At 37.4% G+C, this 27,821-nt stretch overlaps 1 protein-coding gene across 1 annotated transcript in view; it reads left to right on the top strand.

Annotated features, from left to right (window-relative positions):
- The window catches only part of PXDNL (peroxidasin like), a 454,842-nt gene that overhangs the window by 268,559 nt on the left and 158,462 nt on the right, over positions 1 to 27,821 (top strand). The window lies entirely within an intron of this gene.

Below are 27,821 nucleotides of genomic sequence, written 5' to 3'. Positions count from 1 at the left end.
TTATCAATCTTATTAATTCTTTCAAAGAACCAGCTCCTAGTTTCGTTGATTTGTTCTATTGTTTTTTTGGTTTCTATTTCATTGATTTCTGCTCTGATCTTTATGATTTCTCTTCTCCTGCTGGGTTTAGGGTTTCTTTCTTGTTCTTTCTCCAGCTCCTTTAGGTGTAGGGTTAGGTTGTGTACCTGAGACCTTTCTTGTTTCTTGAGAAAGTCTCATACCGCTATATATTTTCCTCTCAGGACTGCCTTTGCTGTGTCCCACAGATTTTGAACTGTTGTGTTTTCATTATCATTTGTTTCCATGAATTTTTTCAATTCTTCTTTAATTTCCTGGTTGACCCATTCATTCTTTAGAAGGATGCTCTTTAGTCTCCATGTATTTGCGTTCTTTCCAAATTTCCTCTTGTGATTGAGTTCTAGCTTCAGAGCATTTTGGTCTGAAAATATGCAGGGAATGATCCCAATCTTTTGATACTGGTTGAGACCTGATTTAGGACCGAGGATGTGATCTATTCTGGAGAATGTTCCATGGGCACTAGAGAAGAATGTGTATTCTGTTGCTTTGGGATGAAATGTTCTGAATATATCTGTGATGTCCATCTGGTCCAGTGTGTCATTTAAGGCTTTATTTCCTTGTTGATCTTTTGCTTGGATGATCTGCCCATTTCAGTGAGGGGAGTGTTAAGTTCCCCTACTATTATTGTATTATTGTTGATGTGTTTCTTTGATTTTGTTATTAATTTGTTAATATAGTTTTCTGCTCCCATGTTAGGGGCATAGATATTTAAAATTGTTAGATCTTCTTGTTGGACAGATCCTTTGAGTATGATATAGTGTCCTTCCTCATCTCTTATTATAGTCTTTGCTTAAAATCTAATTGATCTGATATAAGGATTGCCACTCCTGCTTTCTTCTGATGTCCATTAGCACGGTAAATTCCTTTCCACCCCCTCACTTTAAATCTGGAGGTGTCTTTGGCTTTAAAATGAGTGTCTTTTAGGCAACATAGATGGGTTTTGTTTTTTTATCCATTATGATACCCTGTGTCTTTTGATTGTGGCATTTAGCCCATTAACATTCAGGGTAACTATTGAGAGATATGAATTTAGTGCCATTGTATTGCCTGTAAGGTGACTGTTACTCTATATTGTCTCTGTTCCTGTCTGGTCTACTACTTTTAGGCTCTCTCTTTTCTTAGAGGACACTTTTCAATATTTCCTGTAGAGCTGGTTTGGTGTTTGCAAATTCTTTTAGTTTTTGTTTGTCCTGGAAGCTTTTAATCTCTCCTTCTATTTTCAATGATAGCTTAGCTGGATAGAGTATTCTTGGCTGCATGTTTTTCTCATTTAGTACTCTGAATATATCATGCCAGCTCTTTCTGGTTGCCAGGTCTCTGTGGATAAGTCTGCTGCCAATCTCATATATTTATCATTGTATGTTACAGCCTTCTTTTCCCGGGCTGCTTTCAGGATTTTCTCTTTGTCACTAAGACTTGCAAATTTTACTATTAGGTGATGGGGTGTGGACCTATTCTTATTGATTTTGAGGGGGCTTCTCTGCACCTCCTGGATTTTGATGCTTGTTCCCTTTGACATATTGGGGAAATTCTCTCCAATATACCTTCTGCTCCCCTCTCTCTTTCTTCTTCTTCTGGAATCCCAATTATTCTAATGTTGTTTCGTCTTATGGTGTCACTTATCTCTCGAATTCTCCCCTCATGGTCCAGGAGCTGTTTGTCCCTCTTTTGCTCAGCTTCTTTATTCTCTGTCATTTGGTCTTCTATATCGCTAATTCTTTCTTCTGCCCCGTTTATCCTAGCAGTGAGAGCCTCCATTCTTGATTGCACCTCATTAACAGCTTTTTTGTTTTCAAATTGGTTAGATTTTAGTTCATTTATTTCTCCAGAAAGGGCTTTTATATCTCCCAAGAGGGTTTCTCTAATATGTTCCATGCATTTTTCGAGCCCGGCTAGAACTTTGAGAATCATCATTCTGAACTCTAGATCTGACATATTACCAATGTCTGTGTTGATTAGTTCCTAGCGTTCGGTACTGCTTCTTGTTCTTTTTTTTTTTCTGGTGAATTTTTCTGCCTTGTCATTTTGTCCAGATAAGAGTATATGAAGGAGCAAGTAAAATACTAAAAGGGTGTCAACAACCCCAGGAAAATATGCTTTAACCAAATCAGAAGAGATCCCAAATCATGAGGGGGGAGAAAGGGGATAAAAAGAGGTTCAGAAAGAAAAAAAAAAAAAAAAAGAAACAATTAAAAAAAGAAGACAAATAAAGAAAAAATATAAAAAAGAAAAAAATATACATATATTAGATAAACTAGTTAAGAAACGTTAAAAAAGAAAAGGGTAAAAGTTAAAAAAAAATTAGCAGAAGAAGAAAAAAAAATTGAAAAAAAAAAAAAGAATTATATTAACTGCAAGGCTAAAGAATCATGGGGAGAAAGCTTTGAGTTCCGTGCTTTGCTTTCTCCTCCTCTGGAATTCCACTGCTCTCCTTGGTATTGAAACTGCACTCCTTGGTAGGTGAACTTGGTCCTGGCTGGATTTCTTATTGATCTTCTGGGGGAGGGGCCTGTTGTAGTGATTCTCAAGTGTCTTTGCCCCAGGCGGAGTTGCACTGCCCTTACCAGGGCCCAGCCAGAGTAATCCGCTCGGGTTTGCTTTCAGGAGCTTTTGTTCCCTGAGCGTTTTCCGTAGAGTTCTGGAGGACAGGAATGAAGATGGCGGCCTCCCAGTCTCTGGCCCAGAGGAGCTGAGAGCCCGGGGCCCCACTCCTCAGTGCGCCCTCAGAGAACAGCGCCCAATTACTCCCGTCACCCTGTCTCTGGCCGCGTTCCGAGCTGACCAAGCCTGGGACCGGTTCAAGGTATCCCCAAGCTTAGAGCTCACTCCTTGGCTCTGTCTCTGTAGCGGCTTCCCCGTGCTAATACCTGTAAGCTCTGCAACACTCAGACATCCCCGATCCTTCTATGACCCTGCCGGACCTGAGGCCACGCTGACCCCGCGTGGGCTTCACCCCGGTTAAGCCTCTGGAGCGATGTCCCTCAGCGGAACAGACTTTTAAAAGTCCCGATTTTGTGCTCCGATGCTCCGCTGCTTGCCAGGAGCTGGCCCCTCCCCCCGCGGTCTATCTTCCCGTCACTTTGGATTCACTTCTCCGCCAGTCCTACCTTTCAGAAAGTGGTTGATTTTCTGTTTCTAGAATTGCTGTTCTTCTTCTCTTCAATCTCCCGTTGGATTTGTAGGTGTTTGCAATCTTTAGATAAGCTATCTAGCTGATCTCCTGCTGCCTGAAGTAGTCTCAGCCTGCTACTTCTCTGCCATCTTGACTCCCTCCTCCCTCAAGTGACCTTTTTAAATTAATATTTTAATCCACTCATGGTTGTTAACATTGCAAAGGTCTTCAGCATTCCCCCTTTCTAAATCATCTTGAGTACAGCACCAGATCAGACGGATAAGGAAAGTGGGGCACAGAGAGGTTAAGCTCCTTGGTGAAGATCAAACAACCAGTGAGTAGAGGAGCCAGGATTAGACCCAGCAATCTGGAGCCAAATTATACACCCAACCTCTGTGCTGTCTTCCTCTTTTTTTTTTTTTTTTTTTTGCATTCCTTTCCTGACTGCTTCTTTTTCAAAGCCAAGTAGATATAACCTCTTTATTTTCCCTATAGGTTTCCACTGTGTGCCCCAGTAATTTTGTCACACCTCTGCTACATCTAGTTCATAAGGATCATGAAGGACCTGTTTACTACTAACAACACTATGACCTATAGTTCACTTCAAGTATTCACATTTCAGAAAAATAGTGGCCATTTGGACAACTGTCTTAAGCCCTGGACCACTCAAAAAGGAGCAGGCTGGAGGGAATGAGATGTCATGCCAAGTTCCAGGTACCCACAGAACACCCAGGTGAAGATGTCTAGTAGGCAGCTGGAAATGCAGGTCTACTTTGGCTAAATCAATTGGAAATTTATAAGCATGGATAGATAGATAGTGGTCAAAGCGGTGAGTGAGGTTTATAGTAATTATTATTGGCAGCATTTTCTTTGAATGACAAATTGCAAGCACAGTTAACATTCAATCATATATTGGGGAAGAATGCAATTAGAAGGATATATTGTGTGTTTGGAAATGCAGAACTTGAGTAACAGTAAGAATAGCTATTTAGTGACAGAAATAGAAGAGGCAAGAGTAGATGGGATGGAGAAGCATTAAAATAGATATCCTTGGTGTTTATCCCAGAGGTGGAGATTTTCCTTAATTGCTGGGACATTTTTCCTCATATCCCTTCTAGATAGATCTATAACCTCAGCTGCTATCTGCCACTTTAAATTTTAGACACTATTGGATTAACAGGTTGAATATTAATATGGACACTAACCCCAAAGGCTGTCTCACATAATAAAATTTTAAAATCCCCTAAGATTCAGTTACTGAATCACACTGGTTGAGAACTCATTCTGAAATCAAATGGCTATTCCGATGCACTGTTATGCCTCTTCTGTCCTGCAGGTGTCACCATTAACTCACAGTCCTGGCCTTAGCCAGGCCCTCCTGCAGCCAGTGAGGCCAAGCATTCATTCATACCGGCCCTGCGTGTCTAGGACTCCTGTGTCCAATGCAGGTGCATTGGGAAGATTCTGAGGATAGATTAAATAGTAAAGTGAGGAAGACACTTATATTCTAGTGACACTTTTATTTGGGTGAGAGGAAAACTATATGTAGAGTAGAATTTCAGATGGAGAAGTATCTGGATTTTTGGCATTCTACTCTGCCAAACAGTAGAAACTAGCAGGTTGTTTTAATAGACAGAAAAGTATCTGGGTTAGGTTTTCCAGTTTCTTATTTGTCACAACTCTATATAATCATTGTTTGTGTTTTGAGGGAAAATATGTGGCAGGCTCAAAATCAAGTAATGATTTACCAGGTAATGTGGCTGTCTGAGGTCCTATTTTCTGCTTGTTGTCATAGAAGTAACCCTTGGACATGGGCACTTTCTGCTTTTTAGCAGTTGCCCGATGCTCTGCTAAGAGAAGGGCTGGCAGAATTTTCCCTGAGACAGAAATCATGGATTTTGTTGTGGTGTCTCTGATAGGCTATCATTTGAACCTGGAAGATCCTTATGGCACCATCTCAAGTTTCCTTCTGTTGAAAGGAAACTCCTTACTGAAATAGTTGAGTGAGAAGAGATGTTATATTGAGTACATATTTCTGACCGCATATAATTCTGGATATATATAGAGAGGCAGAAATGGGCAGCTAAAAAGTGTTACAGGTGATAATTACTGTGTGGTGGGGCTTTTAGAGTTTTTTTAAAGGCACTTTTTTCTATTGTTTGAATTTTGCTCAGGTAACATAGCATTTTTTAAAACTGCTTTATTAAAGTATAATTTATATACTACAAAACTCACTCATTTCAAAGCAATATGTAACTCTTACAAAAGCTGTCACACCTTTAAAAATCATGAACAGATCAGACAAAAGACAAAATGGGCTTCACAGAGCATGCCTTTCCTGTACTTTTCCTATTGTGCGAAAAGTGAGATGAGTGGAAACTTTGAAAAAAAAATATATATATATTTTGTATGAAGGTGATATATAACCCCAACTAGCAATTTTTAAAAACAAAAAGCAATGTTTGCTTTAAAAATTGTTCTTCCTTCTTTTCAGCTCTGAGTCCCCTGGCATTCTGCCTCATCAGGAACAGTGCCATACGCCTTTGTTTCAATAAAACAAGGTGTGCAATTCAACTATTTTGGTGTTTTCTGGGATAGTTCAGACCTTTTGCATTTCTAATCTTAAACTTTTTTGAAGATTCCGAAAGTTTCAAGATTGCAATCTTGGGTTGGAAAACTCCCAAGAGCAATTTCCTATAAAATTATGCTATTTCTATTTCAGGAGAGAAACAGTGATCACATAATAGAATTTGATTTATAGAATTTCCTGTTCTGTAACTAGATACAAACTCAAAGTAAAAGAAGCATTTCACATTTCAAATGATACTTCTGAGAGACAAGTAAAGAACTGAGGAAAACTTTTTTATATTAATGGTTATATTAATAGTTTTATTTTTTTCATTTAATGATGGTATCGTGAGAAGAATTACATCCAAAATGAACATCTAGTGTTACACATTTGTATGATTTCTTTGACTCAATATTAAGTGGGGAGATATGTCCAAATGTTTAGAGTTGTGATGATCTTTCAAAAAGTCCAGAGAAAGAGATTTTAAGGAGGGTTTTTGAAAAGCTCATTTTGTAACAGTTTAACTACATTGTTAATGATATGTGAAGTAAGAAGGTTATACGAATGTATAATAGTATGATTATGTTTGAAACAAAGTCATACATCAGATAGTATAATTCCAGTTATAACTTGAGAGTCGTGAGAAGCTAGGTGATGTACATCTGTGAAATGGCCACTAACTGTAGGTGGCACAACAGATGCATTTGAGTGTGACATTATCCTTCTGCAAAAACTCCTGTCCATTTCAGTTAACAGGCTGAAAGTGTTTATCCATGGGTCTGAGCTTGGGGTTTCTAACTTCAGGTTAACTTTTTTTGTTTTGTTTTGTTTCGTTTTAGATTTTTATTTATTTATTTGACAGAGAGAGATCACAAGTAGGCAGAGAGGCAGGCAGAGAGAGAGGAGGAAGCAGGGTCCCTGCTGAGCAGAGAGCTTGATGCTGGACTCAATCCCAGGACCCTGAGATCATGACCTGAGCTGAAGGCAGAAGCTTTAACCCACTGAGCCACCCAGGTGCCCCTTCAGGTTAACTTTTATTTTCTGCACTGTACTCTTTAAATATTCTTAAAAAAAAAAAAAGATTTATTTATTTATTTTAGAGAGCGAAAGAGTGTGAAGGGAGGAGCAGAGGGAAAGAGCAAGAGAGAAACTCAAGCAGACTCCCCTCCAAGCACAGAAGCCAGATGTGGGATTTGATCTCACCACCCTGAGGTCATGACCTGAGCTGAAATCAAGAGTCAGATGCTTGACTGACTGAGCCACCCAGGTGCTCGTCTCCTTAACTTCTTGGAGATTTTCTTCTTCCAGCCCTTATTTTCATGTTTGGGAGATCAGAGAATTTTCAGATTTCTTCTAGGGATTAAAAAAAAAAAAAATTTAGCTTGGTCTAGTTTGCTCTTTTACTGTTGTTTTAAAACTCTTTTCCTATGGCTTAGGCTCATCTCTGGGCTCAAGGGATCTGCTGTACAGAGGGGGTAAGATCGTATTTATCCACCTTAAAATGTGAATATGGAAGTCTCCTTGGGAACATTTGAATGAAGATGTACAAATGGGGAGTAAGGGATACATTTGTAATACCATTTCTAAAACAAAGTCAACTTGCTTTTTCATGAGGGAATGACATATTAATCTTAAAGGGTTTGGGTCATTAAGTTCAGCACTTCCCATTTGTATTTTGGCCTTGTTTTGTTTTTTTTAGTTGATAAAATTATTTGACAGACAGAGATCACAAGTAGGCAGAGAGGTAGGCAGAGAGAGAGGAGGAAGCAGGCTCCCCACTGAGCAGAGAGCCCAATGCGGGGCTCAATCCCAGGACCCTGAGATCATGACCTGAGCTGAAGGCAGAAGCTTTAACCCACTGAGCCACCCAGGTGCCCCTAAATATGTGGTTTTAAATTATCACTAAAATAATTATTTTTTTCTTATGGTGAAGCTTGATCTCATAAAAAGATACCACTCTTGTAGGTAATTCCATTTCTAAGTAATGAGACTAAATCAGGTAATAAGTTTATATGTTTTCCACAAGGAAAAATTATTTCATTATATGGAAGAGACTTCTATTACATTCTCTATAACATAAATTACAATTGAAAAAAAGGATTTTTTTTAAGGATTTTATTTATTTATTTGACAGACAGAGATCACAAGTAGGCAGAGTGGCAGGAAGAGAGAGAGAGGAGGAAGCAGGCTCCCCGCTGAGCAGAGAGCCCGATGTGGGGCTCGATCCCAGGACCCTGAGATCATGACCTGAGCTGAAGGCAGAGGCTTTAACCCACTGAGCCACCCAGGTGCCCCAGAAAAAAAGGATTTTGTTTTTAATGAAAAATGAACTTCCCTGGTGATTTGTTTCATTCCCTCCATTATAATTTCTTTTTTTAAAGATTTTATTTATTTGTTTGTTTGTTTATTTTTTTGAGAGAGAGAGAGCAAGAGCAGAGGGAAGATGTAGAGGGAGAAGCAGGCTCCCTGCTGAGCAGGGAAATGCCCCCCCACCCGCCACAATGTGGGACTTGATCCCAGGACTCTGGAATCATAACCTGAGCTGAAGGCAGAGATGTAACTGACTGTCCACTCAGGCCTCTCCACCTTCACTATAATTTCTTCACTGATTCCTTTATCAGTACTCAGCTTCTATATTGGATGAGTAGACAATCTCTTTATACTCAGCTGAGCCTCATTTCACAACTATGGACATAGACTGGACCTAGTGATGGTCAAAACAGAGACCCCAGAAGAAGAAAGAATAAAAGTGCCTTTATATAAATTTAATAATTTTTTTTCTTTTCCTTTTTAACATCAACTAGGATAGATGCTTCCTTCCCATTTTATTTTCAATGAATATATTCAAGCTACAACCAAGTTTATTACTTCTGAAGTTGTATTATATCTTCTTTACTCATTATTTTAGAGAAATCAAGAACAAGAAAAATGAAAGATTTTATTTCCCTTTCATTTATTCTTGTTTCTGTTTATTCTTTTTTCATATAGGCCCAAGTTTCTGACCCATATCATTTTTTTTCTGGCGGAAGAACTTCCTCAGTTTGTGTATATGTGTGTGTACCTTTGTTTTTATTTGAGAAAACCTTTATTTCTCTTTCACTTCTGAAGGATAATTTTACTGGGTATAGAATTTTAGGTTGGCAGTTTTCTTTTTAAGTACTTTGATTATTTTGCTCTACTTTCTTCTAGCTTATATAGCTTCTGACAAAGGGTCCAATGTAATTCTCCTCCTTGTTCTTCTGAACATAAGTTGTCTTTTAACTTTCATATCTTTCAAGACTTTCTTGTTGCCTTTGGCTTTCTGCAGTTTTAACATACTATGTTTAGATTTTTTGTTACTGTTTTTAATCCTGCTTGGTATCCTCTGAGCGTCTCAAGTGTATAGATTAATATTTGGCACTGATTTTAATAACTTTAAACCATGATTTATTCTACCCATTTCTCTTTTTATCCCTCTATCTCTCTAATATGCCAGTTGTGCACATATTAAAACTTTTGATATTTTTCTACATCTCTTATACATTCTGTTCTGTAAAAAAATTCTTCTTTTTTCTCTTGGAGTTCAGTTTGCTTGATTTATATTGACTTACTTCAAGTTTGCTGACTTTTTCCTTAGCTGTATCAACTATACTAATGCCCATATCAAAGGTACTTTTTATATTTGTTATTGTGTTTTTGAGGTCTAGCATTTCCTTTTAATTTTTTTATGGTTTCCATCTCTTTGAGATTACCTAGCTAGTCTCAAAAGTTATTTACTTTTCCATTAGAACTTAAGATATTAATTATAATTAATACAAATTCTCTGTCAGATAATTTCCAATATCTTGGTTATGTTTGAGTTTGCTTTTGGCAATTGCTTTGTTCTTCAGACTGCTTTTAATCAGCTTTTGGCATGCCTCATAATTTTTTTTTTAAATCCTGAAATGATTTTATTTCCTTTGGATATATACCCAGAAGTGGGATTGCTGGATCATATGGTATTTCTAGCTTTAATTACTTGAAAAATTTCCATGCTTTTTTCCATAATGTCTGCACTAATTTATATTCCCACCAACAGTGCACAAAGTTTCTCGTCTTACCATATCCTCACCAACATTTGTCTTGTTGTTGCTTCTTGCTTTTTGATAACAGCTATGCTAACAGGTATAAGGTGATAGCTCACTGTGGTTTTGATTTGTGTTTTCCTGATGAATAATGATGTTGAGCACCTTCTTACATACCTGTTGACTATTTTTATGTCTTCCTTGGAAAAATGTCTATTGATTTTTCATTCCCCAGTTTCTCATTATAATTTTTTCCTTGAAAGAGTTGACCCTTTCAGCACTTTCTCAGCTATTACCTTTTTATTGTTAATATCCTGATCTGCATTTCTTAATAAATTTACTTATAGACCAGCTGTGTATTTTCACTGTAGCTTAAGCTCTTCCATATGGTTAGCAACTTCTCTTCATCCTCCTCCTTCTCCTCTTTTTACTTATTCTTTTTCTCCAATTCTTTAAATACATTTTTTACATTTTTTTGAGGTATAGTTGACACACAATGTTACATTAGTTCTAGGTGTACAACATAGTGATTCAACAGATCTATATGTTAGACTATGCTCACTCCTAGTGCAGCTACCATCTGCACACAATGCTATTACAATATCATTGACTATATTCCCTATTCTGTGCCTTTTATCCCCATGTCTTCAAAGAGTTTTTCATTGCTCTTGGCCTCAGATATCACTTTTATGTTAGCCTTCATTCTACATATTCAGTCTAGATTTTTGTACCTTATTTTCTTTATACTAAAATCTCAGGATGAAATTCCCAATGACATTTTTTAAAAGAGATTGTATTTATTTATTTGACACACACAGAGAGAGATCACAAGTAGGGAGTGTGGCAGGCAAAGGGAGAGGGAGAAGCAGGCTTTGCACTGAACAGAGAGCCTGATGTGGGGCTTGATCCCAAGACCCTGCAATTATGACCAGAGCCAAAGGCAGATGCTTAACCCACTGAGCCATGAGGTGCCCCACCAATGACATTCTTGCTTGTATTTCTTCTCATTCACTCAACATAAGAATAATCAAATCTTATTTCAACATTTCTACTTTCCTAATGGTCAAACCAGCCTCTTATTCCAAAGTTTCTGTTCATACAAATTTCTCACACTAAAATCCTGGAATCACCTTTTATTTCCCTTCTCTTTTTATCTTTTGTATTACCCATTTAACCCTTTTCTTCCTCTTCACTCCTTCTTTCCCCATTTGCACCTCTCTTCATTATGTGTCACTTGCAATGGCCACCTACTGGGTTTTTCTGCCACCATTATTCCTCCAATCTACTTCATTCTTTGGATCTCTCTCAGATTTATCTTTAGCCACTTTTGTTTCATTAATGTATAATTGCTCCCATGCCATCTGCAGGGGTAAAACCAGATTCTCTCCTCATCTCAAGGTACTGTGTAATCTAACCTGTCAGTCATCTTTTATTTCCATACTGCATGTAGTCCTTTTGTGAGGTTATTTTTTTCTGCTATGGTTTATGTTGTTTTCCCATCACTGGGCTTTCTCTTGTTCTTTCTGTAAGAGTTCCTCCAGATTCAAATTAAGGTTATTTGAACATGTTCCCTGACAGCTTCAATCTGTAGTGATCTCTGTCACCTTCAAACAGCCCAAGCAGCTGCATCCCACAGTTTAGAAGACATTATGTGCTGTGGTTGTTGCACAAGCTTAGGTCTTGATCCCTACAAGCATTTTGCTCTCATTTAGAACAGGGACTCTGATGGTCTCTGGTATGGCGTAAGCAGTATATGCACAACTAGAGCTCCAAGAGCACTCCTACACTAATTAAATTTCAGGGTGGGTGTCCACCTGTGGGGTTACTCTAACCCCACAGAAACTCTTATTCATTTGATGTGGGAGTTCACCGTTATTTATTATTTGTGCTTATAAAAGATTAACATGTTAAAGGAGCCTATGATAAAAGCAAAACAAGATATGCTGACTGTGAAGTCAAAGAATAACACTATTAAGAAACATTTTTGTACCCTTAAAGAGCTTTGTTGGAGATACAACCTTGCCATTATATGAAGATAAATTGAGGAACTAACTACACTAAACAGCAACAATCTGTTAAAGCCAACATTAATCAAACCCAAATTATGTTTCTTTTGATTTAGCACCCAACTATGAAGGCATAGAGTGAAGAACAAAAACGGTTCTTTGCCTTTAGCTGTTAATTTACAAGGGCTCAAAAAATATAGTCATTAATATATTATTGATTAGATGCTGATCTTCTTAAACTGGAACAACAGTTACAATGTACTAGACTGCAATTAATCTCAGTTTTTCCTTGGAAGCTAATTGAAAGCTTGTCACCAGTTAGGAAAAGAACAAGTTCATATAAAACTGTCTGTGGATAAAACATAAAGAGCATTTACACATATAATAATATTATCACTCATCTTTGATGTGCCATACAAAGTGAGTATGATGAATTTTATTTTGCACTAGCATTTCAGAAATAGCAAATCTCCTTTCCTGGCAAAGAAGCCAGACCAAGTCTTAGAAACCATGAGTAAGACATAGTTAAATGGATAGAGAAGAGTTTTATTAACTGTTTTAGTTCCCTTAATAATATCATATATATGGGTGTGTGTGTGTGTGTGTGTGTATAATCTGTGCATTGTTAATTTTCACCTTGTTTAGAATAAGAACACTTTGTATATTATATAATTAAAATTGGCTTCATATATTTCAGCAATTTGCATCTGTAGTATAAGGTCATATTTTATTGTTGCACATCAGTGGTTCTCCACTATAGCTTCTTATAAGAATAATTTGGAGAATTTGTGAAAAATAACAATGACTGCCCCTTACTCACCCCAAATCTCTGAGTGGGTGCTTCATATCCATGTTAAAAAAAAAAAAAGTCAGGGGCGCCTGGGTAGCTCAGTGGGTTAAAGCCTCTGCCTTCAGCTCAGGTCATGATCCCAGCCTCCTGGAATCGAGTCCCACATCTGGCTCTCTGCTCAGCAGGGAGCCTGCTTCCTTCTCTCTTTCTCTGCCTGCCTCTCTGCCTACTTGTGATCTCTGTCTGTCAAATAAATAAATAAAATCTTAAAAATACAAAAACAAAACCAAAAAGTTCTAGCAGTTATAATGTTCAACCAGGGTTGAGAATTAGTAATGAAATGTTACATTGAATTGAAATGATTGATTGATACTGTCCTATTTACTTTTGTATTGTTTTTCTTCAAATAAGAAAGAGAACAGAATATGCTAAAACAAAATGAAAACCAGATAATTAGAGCTTTCTGATAATTAGAAGAAATGATAAATAGGACTTAACAATATCAATCTCTATGGCTTTAATAGCTTCTAATTCTTTTCTTTGCAGACTTTGGTATTAAAGTAGGGCCTTAGAGGCACTTTAACTCTTTTAGGGCCCTGAATGTCTATTTAATACATAAGTTATAGAGCTGAATCTATTTCCAGTGTCATGAAACAGTCAAAGCAATCCTGGCAGCATGTTACTATTTGAGAGTGACTTATAATATAGCCAATGACAAGAATAGAGATGATTGTATGATTTATGGCTAGTTATATAATTTCTTTGTAATTCTACTCTCATTCTGGCAAATGAGAATAATAGGGTACACTCTAAGGAATGCTAATAATTTAAAACTAATTTTACATGGAAATATACAGTGATCGAGTGTCAATTTAAAGTGAAATGAAGAGCCATGAAAAAATTTTAATTCTTTATCATAGTGGATTTTCTATCAACCCTTTCACCTAAAAGGAAAAATATAAATGAAAGTATATTCTTAGAAAGACTCTAATTTATGTCTGCCAGAGCCAACATTCTCACAGAGACTCAGATTTAAATATCAGTTTATATGCTCAAGGGCCAAGTGGAAATCAACTTCTTTCTAGAGTTGACTTTACATTTCTAACCAAAAGTGGCCACGCAGTATTTCACAATCAGAACTCTGCTTTATACCTTGCCTGTTTTATATGAATTGAATAGAAAAATATGACTTGATTCTTTGATTTGAATTGGGTGATCCTGTTATTCATCTCAGAAGGATTTTTATAAATATAAAATTTACTTTCTAGAGTTCAATAATTTTGTTTCAGAGAAAACTGTAATAATATATTTTTTTGAGTCAGAAACATAAAGAAAATCTAACCAAAGCTGAATTTTTATCCTTTCAGTTATTTCATTACTGAAAAGACTACATCTTATCTTTCCTCAGTGATGATTCTAGATTCAAGTTTTACATCCAAGTGTTTTAAGGATGTTACTGGGAGGATTTAAAAAACTATTACATATCTTTGTTAATGTAGAAACTTGAACCAGTAGAGCAGTTTAAAATTTCATAAAATTTGAACTAAGGAAAGAGTTAGGAGCTAATAGAAATTTGATATCAATTATGGACATTGGGGAGGGTATGTGATATGGTGAGTGCTGTGAAGTGTGTAAGCCTAATGATTCACAGACTTGTACCCCTGGGGCAAATAATACATTATAAGTTAATAAAAATAATAACTAACTAAATAAATATGATCTCAAGATAGTCACAATTGTTCAGTGTCAGTGTGTACTATATGTTTATATGTCTCTCTGTATATGAATATGTTTTATTCACCCTCATCAAACCCCCAAAATATTGTTACTTTCACTTGTGACAAATAAGGATTTTAGACCTCAGGGAAGTTAGGTTACATACCAGAAGTCACAGATTATGCCAAAAGTATATTTTTTCCTCCCATGGGAGGAGGGATGTGCTATACCTAAACCCTGTGCTAAATTCACCAGGGAGGGAAGGAAGAGGAACAAAATAAATGTGAAGAATAACATTTTACTCATGACTCCCAAGGATTTTAGCCATGGACAGGGAAGATAAAAATCTAATGAAACATCTGTAAAGCAAATGGATAAATGTTTTTTTAAAATTTATTTTTATTTTTTCAGTGTTCCAAGATTTATTGTTTATGCACCATACCCAGCGCTCCATGCAATATGTGCCCTCCATAATACCCATGATCAGGCTCACCCATCCCTCTATCCCCCTTCCGTCCAAAAACCTCAGTTTGGATAAATGTTTAATGAATGTGTCATCAGAACATTGATGCTGGGCATTTAATTTCTGACTCAGCTTTGCAGAATCACTGATATGTGTACAGAACACTGTTTACCTCAGCCTCTTTTTCCCCATGCTCTGGCTTACCTACAGCCTACAATTCCTTGAATGCAGTCTGTACTGACTGACAGGTGTCCCCTACCTGTAATGTCCTTTTCCACATGTCTGTTTACCTAGATGCAAATTTCTTATTGCCTGTCAAAATACTAATCAAACATTTTAGACTCTGCAAAATATTCTGTAATTCCCTACTGATCATCTGTTGTTCCATAATCCCATATCTCTAGTGATACTTCCCTCACTAAGTTTTAAATTTCATATTCTTTTTTTCAGTACGAGGTCATAGGCCCCTAAATGATGTACCAGATCATAAGCCCCTTCACATCAGGCATTCAGCTAGTGCCCAATAAATGTGTTTTGAATATACAGCAATGATTGGATAAAAGCAGAGTTATGCTTTGGATAGTGAGAAATTCTACAGAAATCATAATCATAAAATTTTAACTGGGTCTTAAAGGTTGTGTAGAAATGTCCCAGGTAGAGAAATCTCAAGGTACCTCACATGAGGTGGTAACATGAGGAAAATCATGGGAGAGATTATTCTGGTAGTCAAGTATAGTAGAGTGAACGGGAATGATGGAAGGGGACAGTGGCTGATGCCATTTTGAAAATGTAAGCTAAGAGTTGTGTTATCAATCTCATCATAGTGCAGAGCCCCAAGAATTTGTCTGCAGACTGAGCTTAAGAAACTCTGGGCTAGCACCATGGTATGGAGACTATTGTATATGAATTTTATCTTAGGTATGTGAAGGAAGAATTGGAACAAGGAAGACTGAAGACTGGGAGCCCAAATGGGAGGCTACATAGGGGAGTCTCCTGAGGTCCCCTAAGGCCTCCTAAGCCTAAAGACAGACAAGGTGGTGGGGCTGAGGTACAGGTGTTTTCCAGAAGTGATTTCACCATCAGAACCTAGAAAATCAGTTACATCCAATTTTAGTCTAGTCCAGAGAAGACTTGCCAAGAAACTGAAAGAACATTCAGTCATTCAACCATGTTGAATGTTGAGTACTCAACCTATGCCAAACACTGGTGTGGGATCTACAGCACTCAGTTTCTCTGGGGAATACAGTAATGAGCAAAAGCAAAGACCTGGTCTCATGCTGCCAATATCTTGATTGGAGAAACAGACAAAAGCAAAAACTTAGGTAAAGGTTTTTAAAATTTAAACTACAGTTGAAGAATACTTCTGAGTGAGGGGCCAGCCCAAATGCAAACATTTTGAAGGCAATAAAGAACATTTTCCACATTAAGAATGAAGGATTTCAGTGCAGGTTTATAATGTGTCTCCATTCCCAGGACTGTACTTGTTGGATCTTCAGGTTCTCCATAGAGACATGGAGAGTCTTACCCAGTTGCCTAGACTCAACTTAGGTTGACACAACATACATGGGCAATGGAGATATTTTAAATGATGTCATTTGTTTGAATTATTGCATCTTTGGGGGTTTAGCAACCTAAATTGATTTGTTATCTTCCTTTATCAATCCTATATATAAGAAAGAATTTAGATTGTACTATTGGAAGGTACAAAGAAGATTGGTGTATTACAAATAATTATGTTATAAATATTTCAATGACAAAGTAATGTGATTTTTTCATAACATAGTGTTAAATCTACCTAACAGAGTCTCAATTTTTGCATTTGTAAAGCTTTATCCAGTGATGTTCCTTACATATGTAGAAATCTGACACTTCATACTAAATATGAAATTAATGGCTTAAAAAGAAAGGAACAATGTTATAATTTCAAAATATAACACATTTGCTGATGGAACAATTGATAGTTCTTTGAAATTTTATTCATGAACTATTTTATACAACTATCATTTTTCTTCATATCTTTTCCTATCCTATTATCTTCTATATGTTAAAAACTTATCTTCTATTCATTTGTTTCTTATGCTTTCAACCAAGATAGAAACAATGTATTTTCTATGCAATGCTAACATATGGATGGTTTCACAGCAACAAACTTCTTCAGTGAGAAAAAAAAGCTCTGTGTTCTTCAAATATCGTAAACTGGTCTATTCATGGTTGACAAGCCTTCTGTAATCTGTATATTGCTTAAATCCAGAAATAAAAAAATAGAATAAAACCATAGCTATGGGCATAGAGAAAACAATACTCATTTATGGGAAGCTTTGGTCAATGACATTTCTAGTTCTCTCTGAGGTATAAATCCCTAGGTGGCAATCGCCATGTCTGGAAATCGGATTTGTTCCAGTCCAAAACATTTAGAGAATTATGGAATTTTAGAGTTGATAAGAATCTTGTGGAGCAAACTTAAGTCTAACTTTTAAAATGTATATATTTAAAAAGTGAACTTGAGCTTCTGAAGCCAATTTAAAATAAAAGGAAGCAGGCATACATGCATACAAGTAAAAACGTTATTCTCCCAAATGTTTGTGAACAAATACATTTATGGTGAATTTTTAAATATACTGCATCTAGAGACATTTATTGACTTTTGAGTAACAGTTATTATAGCTTCACTTGGTTTCTTTTGGAAAAGCTTTATTAATAATATAGTAGTCAAATGCCATGTTTGTGTCTGGTGATAAAAAGAAATCAGTAAGTTTACATTGGTGTGGGAAGTGTAAGGAGCAAGGTCAGCTGTCCCAAGATGGGCCACTTTGGTATGAACATTATTTTGAGTTAAAAGCACTCCAAACTCAGCAGATTCAAAAAAGGCTCTTTACCTACCCCTCAACTGCCTGCTTGTACCAGGAAGAGAGCTATTGCCTAAGAAATATCAACATAATAGGACAACCTTTTTCAACCATTTTTCAAATGCTTACTTTCACATTCTTGCTAATTGTCTTTCTCTCCTTTGTAGTCTCAGACCCCTACCTATCTCCTTCGCTCTTATAAGCGTCATGTACATACACTATTAAATTTGATTTTCTCCTGTTAATCTGTCTCATGTCAATTTGATTCTTAGTCCAGCTGGAAGAATCTTAAAGAGTATAGAAAATTCTTTCTCCCCAGCATAACTAAGATTTTTTTCTGTTTTTTTTTTTTTGCCCAGCTACTCAGATGTATGCCCTCCACCTTCACCCTCAGGTTCATCCCACCACAACTTCTGAAGTGAGTTCTACTGAGGAAGAAGTGTAAGGCACAGACTCAAGGACATCAAAGGCTGGCCTCTTGTGCTTTCCTCACTGCTTTCCATCTTCAATTTTTTTTCAACTAACCTGACACTTTCTGTCAGGGACCAGCCTGGAAGAACATAGCCTAACTTGGCTGGGGGCCCACTTCAGACTTTAACCTGCTTAATCTCTCTTTCACCTCACTTATCACCTGTTAATCTTCTTCTTGGATCCAGGTCCTTAGCACCCTGCTAGTTACGGCCCACTCTGTTTGAGCACATTCCAGATTCCTAATGTTTTTGTGAAATTCATTTCATTTGAGTGAAAACTCTGGAAGCTGAGGGAAAGGTGGGTCTTGTGTGAGGTCATGTAGGCATGCACCCTTCCAAGATGTCCTTTATCTCCTTAGAATCTATCTTACATATTTCCCTCTTTACGTACTACTCTCGCAAACAAATCTATACTTTATGGCCAAGATAGGCCCATATTGGTTTTTGATTTTGGTCCTTTTTGATTTTGGTCCTTCCAGTGACTTCTGTCTATGCCATCTTACTTAGAAATCCTATGGTACACGTTATTTCAAGTTTATTTCTTACTTCTGTCTTCACAGTCAGGTGGTTTAGTTTTTGCTTTTCACTTCTGCATATTTCTTCCCTCTACTGGGTCTAACTTTGTTGCTTTCTTTTCTTCATAGCATGAGCTCTGAAATTTTTACATTATGCTGCTTTTTATCTGAAATACTCTCTACTTTTTCCACTTTCAAAGTTTTGGTATAAATATAAATTTTGTGTTATACCTCATTTAGGAGATTTTATGGAAGTGATCTCAGAAGGAGCAATATGACCCAATGAATATTGTCCTCTATGACAATGTCATAAAATTATGGTGCATGAAGGAAATAAGAGATCATGTCATTATTATCTTGGGTTTAAATTCGACTAAAGTATTTTTAGCAAGTAACTTGGGCATTAGAGTTTAGAACTTGAAAGAAATACAATAAATGTGGTAGGCTGGGGAAGGGGACATCCACTTTTTCCCCTTCCCATATTTCTCCAACCTTTCTTCTCAAGCTTACTGTATCCTTGACAGGGGAGTGTTGCATCTCCATTATGGGGATTTCTGCCATTTCCTTTGTACCTTCTCACAGAAAATGGAGGAGCAGATTTAGTGGGTTGATGATTGATATTCCTGAACCAGAGTCACCCTGTGATGACCCAGAGTGATTGCTTGACCAGCCATCCTCTTTCTGTCCTGTGTGCAGCTGGCCTGCAATCTGGTTGTTAAGTGGCTTTGGAGTGTGATCTCCTGTCCTGGGGATATCTGAAAATAAACTTGAGAAGGAGGACCCTATGATTTAGATTTGGAAGCAGGCAGTAAGAGGCTCTGTTTTGCCCTCAGCATTAAACCAAGTTGTCCATTCCAGTTTTCTTAAAGAACTCTGCACTGGGAGTCACAGCATGCTGGTATACACTAATAACAGCTTCTCAATTGGCTCTTGACCCTCACCAATGTTGTATGAGGGACAGGAGTATGGCTGGTAAGCCTTGGCCCAAAAGTCCCTATGCCAAACCCTTGCCTAAAGTTCTAAACTTTATGGATTTTCTCTGTCACCTGTGCTCTTTACTTCTAATTAGATGCCATAGACATTTGCCACATGCCAGGAGAGTTCTAGGTGTTTTTTTTTTTTTTAATATGATCTACAGTCCTCAACCACTTTAAAATAAGGCATCATTAGCTCCATATTGCGGAGAAGTGAGTGATCAATATCATAGAGTAAGGGGTCATGTAGGGAGGTGATTACAGGCTCCTGTGCCCAAAGCTTGCAGTTTTCCATTGAACTATCCTATCTCTGTAAAAGGCCTGTGCTGACTGGTGGATTTTCTCTAGGGTTTCCCTACATCACTTTACACTTGCTGCCAGTTCATCCCAGGACCCTCATTTATTCATTTCTACACCACCATGAAAGCCTCAAGCTTCAACCCTTGTTCTGTTCTTTTGTACTACCTTTGGCCAGATTGTACCACTAAATTGCAACCCTGACGATATCAATTCCCTACCTTTGAACCTCTCAATTACCACCTAAACCAAGTACAAATCTATCAGGGAGGACAATCTATCAGGAGAGACAAACAATAAAAATAATAAATAATATACCGTATAGAATTATGTAAGTCTATGGCAAAGATTTAAAAATATATTGATGTATATGAGTAAAAACAGGGAAGGAAGGGGCCTTAGCTGTCCCAGGGAAGTGGAAACTTGGCTGTAATTTAAAACAGGAAGCCTCATTGAGGAGGGGCATTTGAGTCAAGTCTTGAACTGGAGGGACATAGGCTTGTGTACACCTGGGGAAAGCACAGAGTAGGCAAAGGGGAAATTTTACAAACACCGTAAGCTAGGAGTATGCCTGGAATGTTAGAGGATTAGCTTGGATGCTGATGTGGCCAGAGCAAAGAGATACGCTCAGTTAGCACAGGATGTTGCAGATCAAAATAGTGGATTTGCTTTGTATTGTGAGTGATTTGCTTTTTGTTCTGAGTGAGCACTGCAGGGGTTTGAAGAAAGAGGTTGTAGGATTGATCTGACAGTTTTAAAATAATTACTGTGACTTCTGCACATTCTGCCTTCTTCTGACTTCTCTGTTGACAAAAGACTGAAGCCAGGAAGGGATAGGCAGGGAGATGTCAGGAGGTCCTTGGTATACACCAGGCCAGAGGCAATGATGTCTATGCTGGACTTTGTAGCAGTATAGGTTTTACATGGATGCACATTCTAGGTCTATTGAAAGTCACCACTTGGATGTAGGATTTACAGAAAGAAAGAAGTCAATGATGCTATCAAGTATTTTGGCCTAAGCAAGTAGAAGGAAGGGCCATCAGTTGAGATGAAGGAGCCTGTGGATGGGATGGGTTATGGAAGGCTAATCAGAACTACAGATTTGCACATAAATTCCAGAAATCTATTGGATAGCCAAGGGAGCCTATGAGGTAGGTAGCAGGCTTGGAAGCAGGAATGTGAGTGAGTAGTCTGGCCTGGCTGTGCAGCTGGTTGTCACTGGACTACAGAAAGTATTCATAGTCATAAGACTGGATGGCACTGAGTGTGGATAAAAAGGGGGGAAGCCTGGGGACCTAGTTTTGGGCATCCCTCACAGGAGGTTAGGTAAAGAAGAAGAAAACAGCGAAGAAATTTAAAAGGAGCAGCCCTTTAGCAGAAGAGAAACCAGTGTGGAAAGTATATTGAGGAGGAGGCAGTCACTATGAGGCTCAAATGTTAAAAAGTCAAATTTCAACAACAGTTCTGGCAGTGACAATAAAAAATGTGCTGAACTTATCTTGCTTGCTGTAGTGGCAATTCAAAATGTGCTCCTCTGTCTTTATTTCATACATTTCTCTGACATTTCAGAGTTACCTTTGCCTTTTACCTTAAGGAGGAAAATTGAGGGCAAAGGTTAAGAGCCATCTCACTATCTCTCCTAGATACCAAGAGATTTTCATAAATTTGTCCCAGCCTGCTTCACTGGGTCACTTTTTCACCTCCTGCTTGAAGTGAGTCTTTCAGTTGTGCATTGGTACCATCCAATCCTTTCTCTCCTCTGCAGGGTCTTCCTTAACTTGCTTCATTTAGTTCTTTCCTCTTCTCTGGTACCCTTTTAATTGTTTCCCACCATTTTGTTTTTCCTGAGCTCCAGCGTAGCTCTTCCACTCTTCAGTCCTTTGGTCTGTACTCCCTACAGCACCCAAAGTCACCACTATTCTTCCTTGCTTAAAAGTCAAACCAGGCCAGGTAATGTTGTGGGGGCTGTCTTGTGTTATTGGTTGTGGAGCAATAATCCTGGCCTCTTCCAACTGGATGCCTATAGCAACACCACCCCCAGCTGTGACAAACAAAAATATATTCACAGATTGCCAAATATCCCCCAGTATGGGCAAAAGCACCCTAAGTTAGAAACCACTGATCTAGCTCATATTTTTTTTCCTAGCTAAATTCCAATCTTTTGTCCAATCGTTACCAGAACAACATTTCTAAATAAAAATAATTCATTAAGGAATTCAATTTCTTTAAATCTTGTAGTATGTCCTGATCACTTTCAGGATCAAGTTTAAACTTCCTTGCTGACCTCTGGACTTCTACAGGCACAGATGACTCTGTCCAACTACTGCTCTGGAAAAAAACATATGCTTTTATACTACTCCTGTGCTTCACATATACTTGTCTTTCCACTTCCTAAACTGCCTTTCTTCTTTTGTATCTAGGTAAGTACAACTTGTCCATAAAAATTAGTTAAAGAATCCTATTTTCTGCACAACATTTCTCTACCTTTAAATCTGGTTTAGATTCTTCACACTTTCATGGCATTCCGTGCATACATTATCATAATACACAGCCTATTAGACTGCAGTCATTGATTTCTTATCTTTTACCTCTAACCAGACTCAAATCTCTGAGAAGGTCAAGGATCTTGGCTTACACTACAAAGGAACTCAATAAAGCCTATTAATGTTTTAATATGCTAAAGGATCACAGAGGAGTAAAGTTACTTTTGACCTGAACAGTCATTAAGTCCTTCGTAGAGAAAGTACCATTTGAATTGCCTCTAAATGGATGAGAAAACATTTTAAACACAGACACTAATGTTAAAAAAGGGAGATTCAGAGATAGGAAAATCAAAATTTGGTTAGAGTATGATTAAACTCATGTGAGAGAGGAGGGGATTCACAAGTTGACACTAGATGTTGGGAAACCTTGAATGCTAGCAGAAGACAGTGGGGAGATATTAGGGATCCTAATAAAAGAGTAGTTTCATCTGCACTCTTTTTCTGTAAGAGCTATCAGATAATTCAATATGGTAGATTGGAAAGAAAGGGCTTGGGGCGCCTGGGTGGCTCAGTGGTTAAAGCCTCTGCCTTCGGCTCAGGTAATGATCTCAGGGTCCTGGGATCGAGTCCCACATCGGGCTCTCTGCTCAGCAGGGAACCTGCCTCCTCCTCCTGTCTCTCTCTGCCTGCCTCTCTGCCTAGTTGTGATCTGTCTGTCAAAAAAAAAAAAAAAATCTTTAAAAAAAAAAAGAAAAGAAAGGGCTTGATTTAGAAGGGCCATTTAAAGCTATTAGTTCGGGTGAAAAGAGATAAAGACTGGAATTGGACTATACCTATACTATTTGGAAACATGATTTTTTCCGTAAGTATTCTAATTTAGGATTGATATAACTTTTTGATGTAACAAGCTTGTACAATATAAATTTCAACTGTTTAAGAATAAATGTAATCTTTTGTGTAATAGATTTTGATAGACTACACTATTTACTTGAGCATAGCATGCAAATAAAATACTAGAAAGCTTTTCTCTTGAACCTAATGGATTATGGTAATTCAGTCATTTTTTCCTTTAAAATCAGTTAAAATAATTTACTATGCTCTGAAATAAAGATCTCCATTCAAATGCTTAATTAACTCCTAAACTGTATGAATAATTTATTGTTCTATCAGATCATTCGTACTTGATATTGTGCAATGAAGCTAGAAGATGCATATTTTAATCCCATCTGATTCGTATGGAAAGTTAGAGTCATAATGGTGCATCCAGCAGGTAAAAATTCTTTGGTGAATATGGCGGCAGGGCACTGTAGATCTCCAAGTCAGCTGTCACCTCAGTGTGCCTTCTCTGAGTTCTGTTTTAAGTGCAGGATTGTTGAGAGCTCATTTTAAACATCTCCTCAGCTGCATGCTCCCAATTCATATTTCTTTAGCTTATGTTTTACATGGGCACATGGAAAATTATATTCACAGACACACACAGACTCACACACACATGTAAGTTCTCTCTACTGGCAGTGTTCCTTTTTTCTTTCTGAACTCAAGGCTTTTGAGGAAAAAAGTAGCTACTTTTTACAAAAGGGTTGGGTGCATTGAGCTTATATTCTTTTTTGATTGTGCAGTTAGATACAGATAAATATAGTGTTCTTTCCATCTCTGCTCTTACATTAGAGTGGGGTTGCCAAGGTGATGGTACTGCACAGTGGATTTGTTTTCATGTGGCTCAGTGAGTTCAAGCTAAAAGCTAAATCAATACCAGCAACTTCTCTCCCTGAGAACCATTCTTTCTCTATTATTTTTGTTGTCATTCTCTGGCCATGTGTTCTTGCTCTGCATGTTTTGTAAAACTTGGGAAGATTTTTGTCCTCATTTGGGTAGGCTAATACCTGGGGCTGGCTGTGTGAGTCAATATTTACTCAGGTAAAGCTGTCAAATATGTTATCCGTGCTCATAAAAAACTGTAATTGTGAAACATCTCTTTGGAATGAGATTAATTCAGAAAGCCCCAGGAATTTGCTAGATGTCCTTCAGGTTTGTTAACACCTAATAAGGTTTTGGGAAATGCAATAAAACATACATTATTACAGAAGTTACAAAAGTAAGGGTTAATGTAAAAATTTGTTGAGATTCTTCCTCAAGAAAATGCAGTGCCCTTTAGGATGTTGAGCCAATATTAATAAAGTTTTCATTATGGTTCATAAACCCATGTTTTGTTTTATATACCATGGAATGTTCTAAAAGCACAATGTTTTAGCTTTTTCTTTGCAAAGTCAATGCCTGTGTAAAGGTACTGGCTAGTCATTTGTTCTTTTAGTGATCAACTGCATATAAATATCTATCCATTATGCCTGTGCTAGGAAACTGGGGATGTTGGAAATGAGCTTAAACCCAGTAGGGTTTCTGTCTTCATGGAACTTAGAGTCTAGTTAGGGAGGACAAACATGGATCAAACAACCACTCAAATTAGTATAAAATTGCAACTGTGCAGTGTAAATGCTGGTTGCTTATCCTACCATGGAGTATATATTAGATTGAAGTTCAAAAGAAAGTATTTGAGGTGGAAGTTTCACCTTGGATGAGTCTAGAATTTGGGAGATTTATTCTTGGGAGCATTCCTCAAATGGAGAATAAGCAGGGCTGTGATTAGTAGGTTCTCAGTATGTGCATGTTGGAAAAAGACTATGCATTTCCTATGAATTACTAAGCATAAATTGTAAAGAGGATATTTAAATGTAAAAAATTAGTATTTTTAAAAAATTTTAGTGATTGTGGAGTATAATCATAAAATCTATTGATAAAAATATAATTGTAGATTAGTCCTTAACATCACAGTAGCTATGATATTGAACAAAGTGTTGTATGTCATTTTAACCCTTAGATTGTCTTCTGGCCCTGATTTTAGTTGACTCAGTGATTAGAAGCCCTCTCAACAGAAGCTCTGCTCATACCTTCTTTTTAGTTACCTGGATACCGGTGCAAGCTCTGCAGGATGCTTGTTTGACTAATGATGCCAATGGGAAGTGTTTCTCCGAAACTCCAGTTTTTATGTGGTAAAAATTCTAATAAAAAAATTGTTCACAAGAAGTTTAAAAAGTAGGAAGGAGGGAAAACAAGGGCTTAGTTCATTCATAAACTAGAGTACTCACTTTTAAAATCTGAAAATTGACATTCAGTGGCTAAATGACAGACAGACCTTAACTTGTGACCTCTTTTCCTGTGGCTTCCTAGGTTGTTCCAGGAACTGGAATGCGATACTTTCCTTCAGTTAGGGACTCTACACCTTCCAGTAGAGGAAGGTATTAATGTAGTAGGATTGGATGCCAGGCATGCTGAGAAGTAGCCTCCAGTGATGTCTGTAAGCCTTGGTTTCGTTCAATGCATAGCTTGGATTTATTACTGGTTAGCTCTTGAGTTCTCCATGTGGAGCAGACATTTCCCTACCTGAGAAAGCCTTTGCTTTTGATGTTGTTGGATCAGGTCTCACTTAGTCATCCATGTGTGCTCTGCCTGTCTGCTGATCTGTGTGCAGCTGCTCTCTTTGCCACCAGACTGCAGGCTTAGTTGATAAAAAAAAAAAAAAAGAAAAGAAAAAAAAAAAAGTAAGCATCTGCCTAAACTGAATCGTGATCTCAGCAATTCCAAGTTGTGCAAAACTGAGCAAGTATCGTAACCTCTCTATACCACATTTTTCCCTTTTGAATGATGTAGCTTTTCGTAGAACTCATCTCACAACATAGTTGTGAGGTTTAAAAATGTTATGAGGATGGAGGGTGTAACGAGTGATGTGAATTGTGTAAACTGATGAAGCAAATAATACATTATATGTTAATAGAAAATGACTAAATGCATGTAATGTATGTGGAATAATAGTGTTTTGTGTTGTTGCTGTTATTATTATTTAGTTCATGCTAAAATTGAATCCCTAATCAGCATTTATTCATAGTCATCATGAAGTGTCCATTTGTTCTCTATGTTAGTAAGCATGAAATCCCAACAATGCGATGCATTTAACTTGGAAAGAAAAATCCTGTAAATGGCCTCTTTCCAAAACTTTCTTCAATGTGGTTACTGAAGCTCCTCTCTCTCCCTTCCTTCCTCCCACACTTGGTCTTACCCTGAACATCCCATTCCCATCCCTTCTTTCTTGAACTCTTCCAGGCTCTACCTCCTCCATTGTGTGCTAGACCAATTACAGAAGTAATGATTTTTAGAGGGTAGTATGTAGTATGTGTGAGTATATGTGTGTAATATAAAGAACAAAGACAAAGTTGTTTTATGCAAACATTAAGTCAATTATGTCTTACACAGTGTCATTGTTGTTGCTTATATAATGAGTGGAATCCTTGGAAGAAATGTTGTGACCATCAGCCAGATTGTGAAATTTCAGGGAGTGGGAAGGTACAGCACTGCCTCCAGGATCTATCCTAACACACTCAGAAATTATCCTTCCATTTCAATTACATCCTATTCATTTTATTGTAATTATTATGCTTTTGCATTGGTGTCTAAAGTGCTCATCCTGTAATAATGATTTAATAAGAAAGGAGCCTATGAGTGAAATAGATGTGTTTCTTTTCTTTAAAATGTTTTTATTTTTTTTTCAAAAGTAATTCTAATTGTGGTTAAATAAATAATTAATGCAAACATATAAAATATAAAGCTTCTCTTCTTGTGTCCTCACTTCAAGTCAAGTAACTTTCTGTTGACTAAATCAGTGCAATTTATTGTGTTCCTTTGTTTGGACATAATTTAGCATGAGACTGGGTCTGTTCTTTCTCATGGCAAATTTTGTGTTTGAGGTGCTTTCTGCAGACAGTTCACTATAGACTGCTGGATGAGGCTGTTGGTTTCATTTCAATGATTTTGATAAAGCTATTTTAGAAGTCAGGTGCAAGGTGGATATTTAAATTTTTGTAGAGAACTATATAGCCTTAGCAGTGGATCTAAGATTTCCTTTGCTCAGCCCTCTGCTTTCGAGGAATGTTTCTCCATTTCATCACAGAATTTCTGAGAGAAAGGAAAACTTTCTGTCCTCAGTTATACTGCTTGTTACTTCAAGAGAAGCCTTTCTGAAATGGCAGCTTTGGAAATTTCCACTGGGTCAATTGCATAAGGGGTTACCAAGGACTGAAAAGGTCTAGTTCTAAATGGATTAAAACAAGATACATTATTTTGTATATATCCTTAGGCATAAATAATTCATTTTAAATAGTCATCATATTACATAAAATATGTCATTTCTTATCTTCTCTAGCAGGAGCATTCCCTCTATCCTGAAATGTAATAAGCATGTGGTCACGTGTAATGTGTCTTATTATCTTAGCTTCACTTTAAAAATTTTAATAAGTGGGGCACCTGGGTGACTCAGTTGGTTAAGCGTCTGCCTTTGGCTCAAGTCATGATCCCAGGGTCCTGGGATCGAGCCCCGAGTTGGACTCCCTGCTCAGTGGGGAGCCTGCTTT

Source organism: Lontra canadensis, unplaced genomic scaffold (genome assembly GCF_010015895.1).
Source record: "Lontra canadensis isolate GAN:19392208 unplaced genomic scaffold, GSC_riverotter_1.0 scaffold121, whole genome shotgun sequence".
NCBI lineage: Eukaryota > Metazoa > Chordata > Mammalia > Carnivora > Mustelidae > Lontra > Lontra canadensis.
This window is presented reverse-complemented; position numbering and strand designations above follow the sequence as displayed.